Source organism: Bombus vancouverensis, chromosome 15, assembly GCF_051014615.1.
Source record: "Bombus vancouverensis nearcticus chromosome 15, iyBomVanc1_principal, whole genome shotgun sequence".
Classification (NCBI taxonomy): Eukaryota; Metazoa; Arthropoda; class Insecta; order Hymenoptera; family Apidae; genus Bombus; species Bombus vancouverensis.
The window spans coordinates 7,199,828-7,212,674 of NC_134925.1; the positions used below are offsets into that span (position 1 = coordinate 7,199,828).

General features: G+C 36.0%; 1 protein-coding gene across 1 annotated transcript in view; it reads left to right on the forward strand.

Moving 5' to 3' along the window:
- The first annotated feature begins 4,788 nt into the window (after positions 1 to 4,788).
- Cog1 (conserved oligomeric Golgi complex subunit 1) overlaps positions 4,789 to 12,847 on the forward strand; it is a 142,942-nt gene continuing 134,883 nt past the window's right edge. Inside the window, exon 1 of the mRNA XM_033334907.2 lies at positions 4,789 to 5,091. The gene's annotated coding sequence lies outside the window, so the exon portion shown is untranslated. The remainder of the gene's footprint in view (positions 5,092 to 12,847) is intronic.

The following is a 12,847-nucleotide window of genomic DNA, read 5'->3' on the forward strand; positions in this document are numbered from 1 at the left end:
GACTTTTCAATTTAAAATTCCTCCCTAAACCAACTCCCACTTCCGTGCCCTTTCTTCGTCATCGCACGTTTCTCTCTTTTCGTTCAAAATCGCTGCCCGCTAAACCACGTCTTATCATTCAAAATCTTTCTTCGAACATCAACGTTCTCCACGTGTTCCTCGATCAAACATTTGATTTTTATTAACCAGATGCATCGTTCGTCCACCTACTCGTCCAGAACTTTCGTTGCAGCCAACTGCAATCCTTCTTCTCTGTTAGGAGAAAATGGATACGTGGGAAAATGAGCAGCTCGGTAAAAGAATAAACTGGCCGAATGATCCGAAGGAGGATAAAGAATTTCCCAGTGATTATTTTCACGTGTCGAGATCGTTTACGAATTCATCGAAAACGTTCGTCAACGACGAGAACGCCGGTTTCTTGGAACGTCGGAGGAGGTACCTGAATATCCGCGGAATATTATGACAGCGTTTACACGCGCTAAAAACCAACCTTTTTTTTTCTTCTTCTTCTTTATTTTTTTTTTTTTTTCATGAACTCGGTACCTGGAATCGGTGTTTAGTCTGTTACGGCGGCGACGAGGCGAGCTCTCTTCAAAGGGATATATGTTTCAATTCGAATGAGTTAATAATAAACGCGCGGATTCGCTCGGCGAAACAGAAACGGAAGAAAGCTTCGGCTTAGGTTCCGCTGTCGATGCTTCCGCTCGCAGCGATTTGTCACGTGTCTCTTTGACCCGCTACAATTTTTCCTATCAGCTTCGCACGATGTCAATTACTCATTTAAATTAAGCCAGAATATTCATTCGTTCATTCTCGGTCCCGTACATTTGTTAATTTCTAATCACAGAATGATTTAATTTGATTATCTATCTCTTCGTTGATATCGCAGGATGTCGCATTAAATTCTGCTTGAATATTCCGTTCGTTCGATTAATTCATACGGTCGTGTCAATTTCACGTATTTCTTCATCTTCAACGAGGTTGTGCAAAATAAGCAAAGTTCCCTTTACGAATATTCTTCTATTTGATAAGCGAGAGAATTTTCTATCTTTAACACCTAGAACTACCGATAGTTAAGACGAAGCTATTTCTATCAAAACCAATGAAAATGACTGGTCTTTAAAAATACGTAATAATAGAATATTTGTATATTTATTGATTTCTTAATTTCTTACGAATTCCATGTTATGTAGTACATTTTTGGTATTATTAATCCACCTGGGACCATGATCTTTAAACGAGAGTTGACGAATTTATTAAATTGTAGAACCAGTCATTTTCACTGCTGTGGTATTTCTAGTGTCAGCATCTGGCGATCTAGGCGATCTGGCGAAAATTTAAAAAACGTGTGGCAAGTTGTACGAAACGAGGAAGCTTGTTAATCGAGGTTCGATAAACAGATCGCAGGACCCTTTTACACTTTGACAAGTACCAGTCATTTTGACTGGCATTGGTATAAGTAGCCTTGATACAAAATTATTTTCAGTTTCAGTACATAAAAAACAAAATAAAATTCATTATACTATTCTTTTAGTTACATTATTAAAGTCATTACATCATTGCGGAAAAAAATATAACACGAAGTAGGAATTTTAAAATAAAATTGTAAAACCGGTCAATTTGACTGGTGTGGTTCCACTGTTAATTATATTAGGTCGCTCGAAAAGTTTCTTTCGTTTTATAAGGAAATAATGGATGCACAACATTCTATATTATTCTATATTATTTTATCGAATTACGTAGATCCATTTTCTTCTATCAAAATAAAGACCACAACGTTCGACAGATTAGGTTCCATGTTTGTACAAAGATGCATCGTTGTAAAAGACGTGTTTGTGAAAGAAAGACACTTTTCGGACAACCTAATTCTCGTGAAGATATGAATTTACCTAAACACACGCAGTCCAGTTTATCGTATACCGACTATGCACACGCTAAATCAACGATACAATAAACAATGCAATAAAAGACCGCACAACTGTCCCAATTGAAAATTTCATCGAAAGATAGAAAAGAAATAAGATTATCCCTGCAAAGATAGGAATAAATTCCGCGAACGATTATACAACTATCTTGATAGTCGTATCGTGAATATGTATAGCTGCGGTCGAAAACCGTGAGAGAAGACGAAGACACGACGTGTCCTTACGAATTTCAAATCCAACCGTAGAAGGTGGAGAAAGGGAAGAGGAAGGGGAGAAAATTTTCGGTCTTATTGCGATGCAGCAGTCATATCCGTGAAGATGCATCGCTTCCGGTTGATGCCTCCCCTACGAGTTCGAGAGCTGCGTTTCTTTGCGTTGCCTGGGATCGAGCATAGCCTGGGAGTGTCCTTGGGACTTCGTGAGGATACTCCTGAGGAGACGAAGCCTTCTGCAAGAGGCAGACAGAGGCTCGTGCCTGTCTCTATGACACGTCCTTGCGTTTCACGTTTACAGTAGAACCTTGCCACGTTAGTAACCTGCAAGGAAAACTCGTGTGTAGTACAACACGTGACAGAGATGGTCGTTTAAGGTTCGAGGTAGTTTCTAGACAGTTAGTTTCTTCTGAAATTGAAATTGATTAATAATTGATGAATATATATAAAGGATATTATGGAAATAACGTTAATAATTTCCGATATCGTTTGTGTTTTAACCAGTTAAATGTTAGTGTAAATAATTACAGCACGAGGATAGAATATTAAATCGACTGGCGTAATTAATCGAAACAGCACACCTGATTAATGCCGGATAATTAATACGACTGAGACTTCATTTGAATTTGAAACAATTATAGTCTTTTTTAGCGAGCTACGTTTATTTTTCTCACGGAATTAGCTTTAATTAAGGAAATTGGTGTATTTCAATGGATCTTCGCTCGTTATTCGAATATTTAAATATATTTATGTTTATGCATATACGTACGTCGGCTGCTCTATGCAAATCTATTTTTTCATTAGCATTTAAAAAGAAACTACAAGCATGTGGTTCTACAGGAATTAGGAAATACACTTCATAGAGTTTCGATGTAACTGTATGCAAATTTTAATACTATTCTCAGATACTGTTTTTTTGTTTCGGTAGAAAAATGTAGAGCTGAAACCCTGTTTTTCCAAATCCGACATGTGTCGCTGTGTTAAAATGCACCGATTTCTATTAATAATTTCTTGACGACTGTATGACAAATTAATTCTTGATTTTACACAGGGATTTCTCGCGCTTCAAACTAATTTTGCTCGAGGTTTGGGAGTAGCCTTGAATTTTGACGTTCATCTAAGAATAATTTACCAAATGTCCAGCTGGGCAAATTGTAAAGTACAGATTAAATAATAATAAAAAGAATCTAAGAACTACTTTGACCTTCAGTGACGTCGATTTCAGCAAATGGCTAAAAGATTCGATTTGAAATAAATTGAAATTAATAGGTTTGATCTGTTAGTTACGTACGTGCGTAGAATTTGATCTAATTTCAAGACGAAATTGAATTTTGTCTTTCAATTTTTCATTGATTTAAAATACTGTGGCTGCAAAAGTATTCTTATTTTTATTTGTCAATGAAATATCTTTGTATCGAATTTTATGTTTGTCTCATTTGAGTAATATCAAATTGTTTTAGAAATTTAATATGCTTCGATTTAATTAATTGTGAATTAATTAACACCGATGTGCCAGGAATTTTTGGAAAATTCTGTTTTACTTCCTACGGGAAAGAATACGAAAATAGAGGATTCTCGAGCTTTTTCCAATTTTCACAGTTCGAACCGTGAGATTCTGTGGGCGTATCGTATATTCTTCCGTGTGGGAGAAAATTTTTCCCATAAAGAACGCGCAACACCCGTCTCTTGGCCAACCAACTGTTAACTGTGATTCTGCACCGGGCCGGAAAACCTTCTCTAATTGCGCAATCTTTCAAAAAATTCCGGAACAGCCGAGGCAAAAAGCACGTGACACCAAAGTTCTACAAAAATTTCATCAGTCTTTGTTTCCCTTTCTAAGAATTAAATATGCCTCCATATATATGTATATATATATATGCAATACGTAAAATAAAATTTGACGTTGAAAAATACAAAGCACATACTTTTTTAAGTTTATAAATTATTTGATTGCTTCTTTCTATAAATATATAAGCTTCGAGAAATATAAATACAAAATCATAAGAATTATCAGATCTGTCAAAATGCTCAGAATTATCAAAATTATTGTCATTAATGGAATTATTAAAATTTGAATCAGTCTTTGTTCTCCTTTCTAAGAATTAAATATGCCTCCATATATATATATATATGCAGTACGTAAAATAAAATTTGACGTTGTAAAATACAAAGCACATATTTTTATTAGACTTATAAATTATTTGATTGCTTCGTAAATTCATTCACAATAATTATTAACAACGGATATTTATATCAAAGCATTATAACAATTCCTAGAGTATTCGTAAACTATTATAATAATTTAAAGATTTCTTTGCGAAGTCTTCTATAAATTTATAAGTTTCGAGAAATATAAAATACAAAACCATAGGAATTATCATATCTGTCAGAATGGTCAGAATTATCAAAATTATTATCATTAATACAATTATTAAAATTGTTAGAATTATTAAAATTTCAATCAATCTAATTATTAGAATTATCGATATAAATACAAAACCGTTAACAATCATTAGAATTACGAGAATCTTCGAGATTATTAACATTTCTAAAATTATCAGATATATCAGGATTATGAAACGTTACTTACCGTACAGCAGGCACTCGCGTTACTACGTGAAACTCGTTCTAACCGTAGCCGCAGTAGGGAAAATATTATTCTACGCTCGAAAGTCACGGCAGAAGGTGAAACGTTCACGAACTAATTTATAGAAATCGGAAATGATCGGCGTGTCGCGAGGGTAAACACGTCGAAAGTGTAAAGCTGTCGCAGTATGGCAATCGTCACGTTGTTGTCATCACCCGGATACGTTTCGTTCGAGCTCCTAACGTTTCCCGTTAGTTTTTCTCAATATCGAAGATATTCCACCAACGATCTACAGAAGCAGAAACGTGTCGAATTTCATACTTCACCGTCGTTTTCTTCTGTCTTTCCTGTAGTAATACTTTTGTATGTAAGTACATAATATACGTTTTGTAGTAAAATCCTGCGTATAATTTAATTAGATACTATAATTGTCATAATATAATATAATCAATATAATATTCTATAATAGATTGTTATATTTATATAATAATTATCATATTATATTTATATTATATTGATATAATAATCTATGATAGACATAATATAATATAATAATAGATAGAATATAACAATTGTTTTAGACATTGTTTAGAAAAATGTTATTAAGCGTGAAACGATATACTCGTAACACGAGCAAAAATTAATTGTTGTTTATAATAAATATAATATAATATATAATATAATAAATTTGGTTTAAAATATAGTTTAAACTAAACTAGTCCAGTTTAAATAAATAAGTTTATAATGTAATAAACGTCAAGGAAATTTTTCGACAATTGGAATGTTTAGAAAATATTCATTTTTAATTATTCAGATTACGAATTACCATTGCGAATGATTAGATTTGTCTTTTCTTTTTTGGCTGTCAGTTTTTGCCATCGATAGTGGCTATCAGTAAACGAAATTAAATTTCCTAAGGAATATTTTTTTAATTACAAATATTAACTCTTATACGATAAGGTTTACAATTTATTTTGTAACAGTTACGTCTGTTGCAAGTAATTATGAATAGTATTTTGCACTTAGGTAAAATTTTAGTAAAATTCCCATTTATATGTAAATTAATTTATTCACGAAGGTCATCTTATTTGTGATTTCGATTAGACAGAAAAATTAGCTTTCTTTCACACGGAAGTAGGTATCTATGTCGATAAACGTGGTGATCGTGGGGTCCATCTGCAAAATGACTTCCTCCTTCACGTACATTATCAAGGCCATCCTGCTGAATGACCTTCGAAACATTCTAGCCGTTGCAGATTGTTCGTTAAAACGTTATTAACAAGATAACTTTCATAGGTAGAGCGTATGTACGTTTTCGACACCGGGTACATATTTAAGAAATCAGAATTCCCAACAAGTCTACTGAAGCTCCGAGACTACGACTCGAGAATCGAGCGAAAAGCTCGTTCGTTTTTCGCTAACGTGGCCATTTCGAAGAATGTTATAAAAATTGTATAAAAAATTCAAACACACGCGTACTTGAATATTTGTCAAGAAACGACGTTATCAACGTAGTTTATTGTTCCTGATTAGATAAATTTTATGTAAATATGTAAAAGTAACGACTGGACGCTCTTTTGAAAGAATTTGAATAAACTTACTGAACGCAGTGTTAAAGATCCTCGGGTTATAAATACGAAAGAAGAGACGTAAATTGAATATAAATTCAGGAGAAAATTGAAAGTGTGAAACGAAGGGAAACAAACACAAGTAAAATTGATCGACACGCACAGACAAGCCGAGAAACGTACACGCATAATTCATTAAAAAATATGCTTCTTTGTTTTTTGAGACGACCGGCTCTTTCGTTACAATGTTACACGCGATCTCGTTAGATTTACAATGTAAATCTATCGCGAGCGAATAAAAACGGATATAAAAAGGTTAAAAACAGATCTCATTAATGACGCGCCTGGAGTAGAACGTTCGTTTCATAGATGCTCATTTTAATTTGCAAGCTAATTGCAGGTTGGCAGGGCGAGATTTTTTCCTTCGCTGGAAACACCAGGAGAACAAGCTCGCGCCACGGAATTAATCTCTCCCTCTCTTTTAACAACGTTGAAATCAGCTCCAACCACCGGCTTCCGTTCGCATGTTTTACAAATATTACATGTTTCCTCCGCGACCCGAGCTCCGCTGATCGGATCACGCTGATTAACTATTTTGCTTGGCTCGTGCAACCAAAGTGAAACGCATTTGTTACGGTCCCATGTTGAGCTCGATGGTTGACAGGTTTCAACTGTCTTTCAAGCTGGTTGAAACGATAGTGTAGACGATGTTGCATACTCGGCAAGTTAATGAGAATTGTAAGTTGGTCGAGCGATTTTAAGTTACAGTGAAATCGATCATCGACGACCAACAAAGAGAAAAAGATAATTTCTCTGGCAAAAACAGTACTTGTTATTTGTATGACAGTTAAAAACGATTTAGACGTACGACATCGATAATGTTTATCGATAATCAGAAATAATTTCTATTACCAATAATGATGGTTATTTGTGTGGCAATTAAAAACAATTTGGACGCACGACATCGACGATGCATGTCGATAATCAGAAATAATTTATATCGCCAATACTGGTTATTAGTACGATAATTAAAAACAATTTGCGCGTACGACATCGATAATGGTTATAGGTAACCACAAATAATTTCTATCGCTAATACTGGCGATTAAAAACAATTTGGCTATACGACATCGATAATGACTATCGGTGACCACAAATAATTTCTACCACCAACGCTGGTTATTCGTATGATAATTAAAATCGATTTGAATATACGACATGGATGATGGTTATCGGTAACCGCAAATAATTTCAATCGCCGATACTTGTTATTCGTATGATAATTAAAAGCAATTTAAACGTACGACATCGATAATGGTTGTCGGTGACCAACAAAATGGTTTATGATGGCTATTTGTAATCAAAGTACTTGAAACTTAATATATCTTGGCCCTTTTGCATTCAGAATTTCAGGTATCGTATTTTGCCTAGCATTTTCAAGCTCGCGATCTTCCATTCGTCCTTCGATATTTATTTCTGAAACGCGTTTATAAGGAATTACGAAACCCTTAATTAATCTCCAATATCTTTTTCCTCTGTCTCAATACCAGCATTTCTTTATCAGATTCCATACATTTCATTTTCACATTATCAAACAGTCTGCGGTGATATAAAAGTACCACCAAATGGTACGAAATTGAATATACAGGGTGGTTGGTAACTGGTGGTACAAGCGGAAAAGGGGGTGATTCTACGCGAAAAAAGAAGTCGAAAATATAGAATAACAATTTTTCGTTCGAGGCTTTGTTTTCGAGAAAATCGACTTTGAATTTTCGCTCGGTACGCGTGCACTTTATCGCGTCTCGTTATAACGGATCTCACTGTAGATTTTTAAAAAAATTAAAAAAAAAATTTTATTCTATATTTTCGACTTCTTTTTTCGCGTAGAATCACCCCCCTTTCCGCTTGTACCACCAATTACCAACCACCCTGTATTCGGTGCTGATCGATTAATATACGTCACCATAGGACACTACGATAAATACAACGAGATGTGCAAATACTTTCTGTAACCACTGTATCCATTTCTCTCTACTCATTCTGTATCAACAATCACCAAATAAATAATTTATCTTGCTTTATCTTGCCAAAAGCACATCTCCAACGCTTGAATCAAATTTCGAATGAATATTATAATATAATAATAATGAATAATGAAATAACGAGCAACGAATAAATGAAAATGTCAGTCTGACGCGAGAACGAGCACACTTTCGATATTGAAATTCTCGTGTTCTCGTGAAATTCTCGATATTTGTTCAAATGGCTGGCATCGAAGGAAACGAAAGAAACGAAAAAAAAAAAAAAAAATCCTTAATTAACCTCTAAAGCATGTTCCTCCCACTCGGCACCCCCCGGGACACGTTATAACAGAGCAAAGACGGCTAGATTTCTCGATGCATGTCTGGTGGGTGGTTGAAAGAAACGCGGGGAACAGGTGAGCGAGCAACAGTAATTATCGCGTCATGCTCGACGATAATACCCTTCTCGTACGCGCCGCGAGCACAGCTGCCTGACGAAACAGAAAGCACGAGGATGAACTGCCTGGTGCTCGCGTGCGCTCGCAATTACGCACGTGTAATTACGCGCGTGCGATTACGTCGCGCGCGTTTACCTTCCGTGATCGTCCGGTTGACCTCCTCTCTCGACAGTCATTGTCAGCCGGCCTGTTTAATTAGTGTAAATCACAGCCGATACGCGGCCTTACTTTCAACGTTTAAGAGGAGATACGGGAACGTAGATCTGTGAGTGGAATTATGAGAACACGTGAGAATAACGAGATTGAAATTTTTCGGTTCGCGTTATGTATTAGTAGAGATAGCCGCGTGAACGAGGATCTGATTAACGTTGGAACGATGAAACGCAAGAGAGTAATGAGTTTCAAAATTTTTAAACACGCGAAGGTCACTTGCTCGGTTAATTTTACACGATCGCGTCTTTCAAATCTTTTCGTTCGTGGAATCTCGCATAGCAGCTATATCCAGCGATTGTGCGCAACCAATGGAGAGATTTGTTAATACAATGTGCAAATACTTGTGCTTAGAGAGAATTATTGATATAATGGAATTTTCGTACAATAGAACGATCAGTTTTCTCGTATGAAATTTCATCTATTCGAATGTGGATTATCGAGATATTTACGGATGCCACATATCTTTTCGGTTGCTAAGTCGCATAATTTTTTCAACATAGGTGGCTGCACACGGTTACGTTCTTTTTGTACCTCGAATCATCGAAGCTGTTTTTCCTAATACCACGAACGCTTCGCCATGAGAAGCCATTAGCACTTCCGTTTGCTGTCGCCATTTCTATAAAATCGTCATTATTATCGACTTTATCGCAACGAAACCGTTTCATTACATCGGTGTGTCTAAGGTTTTTGCCGCCATAGCCAGCATCACAGCGATCCACGTCCTTCGGCTAATTTTCAATATCGTGTTTTTCATTTACAATAGCCGCGGCTCCGGCTTTTCCGACATCGCGTACTTTTGCTAATTCCGCCGCGCTTCCACCGCTTTCGGCTTTTTTTCCAACCACGTGGTACTCTGTTCCCCGACAGGTAGAACGCCATTAGTTTCATGTTATATTCTCATAATCAGAATTTACTTGATCGAATTAAGGAAAGAATACATCGCACACGAACGCTAATGAAATATGTAGATATTTGAAACGGGGAAAAGCATCCGCTACTGGGAAATATCGTGTTTGGATGATAGAACGTTCGGATGATAGGGCATTCGGTTAATAGGGTGTTTGCACAAAGGGGCGTTCCACCGTAGTAGAATTATGAAACACTGGTCGGAATAACGAGTTTCAAATTTGTTCGCTTGTTCGGTGTGTTAGTAGAGATAATTATGCGAATAAATATCTGGGTAATATTACGATTACGAAGCACGCCAAGCTAGCGAGCTTCAAATTTTTTGAACACACGGAATGTTAGTTGGTAAATTGAGTAAATTGGTATAAAACAAAGGCAGATAAATTGCTTGTCTACAAAGTGGCCGACCTCACCGATTTCAACCACCTTGAAATACGTTGTCAAGGTTAATAATCTGAGCAACTTTTCCCTCTACACGTTGCCATCGTGTCGCTTGCCTTTAGTCTTCAGGACATTTCATTCTGGTGGCATAGACGACAGGTGTCTGTGCTTCTATATAACCAGAACTTAGCTCATCTTCGATGATCATTGTCACTCCGCATAAGAAAGAAACATAAACCGGCCAGGTTTCGCCTGGACAATTAATAAGAATTGAAATTGAATAATAATACTTCAACTGTGATACTGAAAATGGCACTGTTCGAGTAGCAAAATCGTATCGTCGTCGAAACGGAATCTTTCGCGAATATCTCGGAAACTAAAGGTAACACGTATAGGGAAAGGTTGTTCAGAATTGTTAAAGTAATATTGTACAAGGTGGTTGGTAACTGGTGGTACAAGCGGTGGATAAAATTTTTTTTTAATTTCTTTCTTTTTTTTTACTTTTTCCATCGAGACAACGATCTACAGTGAGATCGGTTATAACGAGACGCGATAAAGTGCACGCGTACCGAGCGAAAATTCAAAGTCGATTTTCTCGAAAACAAAGCCTCGAACGAAAAATTTTTATTCTATATTTTCGACTTCTTTTTTCGCGTAGAATCACCCCCTTTCCGCTTGTACCACCAACCACCCTGTATAACGTTTTATTAAATAGAAAATTTATTAGAACAGAATATAACTATTTTATATATTGTTGAAGTGGTTGCCACTTCCAAGAAAACTCTACATCTGGTCTTTTTAGTTTTCTCAAGCACCGAAGCCATCGACAGCGTAACAGTAGACAGGCGACGTTGGCTTCGGGGTTTTCAGTTATAGGGTAACACTGCTAGCGTGCGGATCTGGACCAGCTCAAATTGTATTCTTACTTATAGTTATACTCCTGTATTAAAATATGCTTTCTACAATTACAATTTATCCACGAGTTTCTCTGTTTATACGTCAAATAACCTCAACATATATAACATGATAATTTGAAATATTAACGAACAGCGGTCTATTCTCGTGTACATCTCAAACAGGAAAGAATTTGTTTTATTCATTCATTCAACACATACGCGATGCGCTCTTCTCATGGCGTTTTCCTTTTGTCTTCCTCTCTTTCATTCCTCGTACAATACACATGTACGTACATCTATTAGGTCGTTCGAAAAGTTTCTTTCGTTGTATAAGGAAATAATGGACGCACATTTTCAGTTTTTATATATTTTTATCGAATTACGTATGATCCATTTTGTTCTATCAAAATAAAGATCACAACGTTCGACAGACTAGGTTTCATGTTTGTATAAAGATGCGTCGTTGTAAAAGACGTGTCTGTAAAAGAAAAACAACCTAATATTGACTCTTTTTGCAAAGAATATCCGGCTGAATCGATTGGTATTGTAAAAAATGTACCATTTAAGAAAAACCTTGTCTGTCAAATGTAAAAAAAAAAAAAAATGAAATTGAATTCGTTCGACGAATGCCTTGAAATGCGACGTAACTCGTTCAACATATTTCTCCGTAAAACCAATAGGTAACGAGTTATTTTATATGGAGCACTTTTTATCGGCTCACCCTGTATACTTACTAGTCGCAAATTAAATTCGATCGTAAGAAAGACAATGTATAGTTGAACGGTGCAGACCTTGATCGGTTAGGGCGATACGAATGTTCTTACGTTCTTCGCATCTATAGTTCTTCCGCCTATCGTTCGAGGACGTTGGGGCGAGGTTATGGTTGGTGGAGTTTGACGGGACACGCAAGTTCTCAGTAGAGCATAGGTCATGGGTTTTGCTGCTCCAACTGCTTCTGAGCTAATTGTGGCTACCACTGTTTCATCCGGAATATAGTTAGAGGATTATAATGTGTTACATTCTTATAATACATAATATTATGAATAATCGTGGCTACTAAATGCAATCAACAGAGTATCTATTAGATTGTTCGAAAAGTGTCTTTTTCTCTTACAGACACGTCTTTTACAACGATGCATCTTTGTACAAACGTGAAAGCTAATCTGTCGAACGTTGTGATCTTTATTTTGACAGGACAAAATGGGTCATACGCGATTATTTCCTTATAAAACGAAAGAAACTTTTCGGACGACCTAATATATTTGTATAATTCGTATTATTATTCATCTTAACATTAAACGTTGTCATCTACGATTGGTTCGATGTCATCTTCGAAGACTCAAAGGGAGGAGACTGTCAGAATTGTAATTTTGTCTTATTCGTGTAAAATACATAATCTTTTTTATCACAAAGGGAATATAATTCTCTGTCGACAAGATAAAACAGTTTAGCCAATAAAATAGCAATCGCGATAATAGGAAACGAAATAAAACCGCGATAAAAACTTCTATAACAGCGTAAAGAATTGGCGAAGAACGAGCGTAGAAAATAAAACTCTTTACACAGAAATAGAAGAAACCCCACTGGTAAAACAAAACCGTCGCGTCTCCAAACATCTGAAGCAAGTAAAAAACCAATTCTCAACACCGGGACACCTTTCAATCTTTTTCTAAAGTCGCC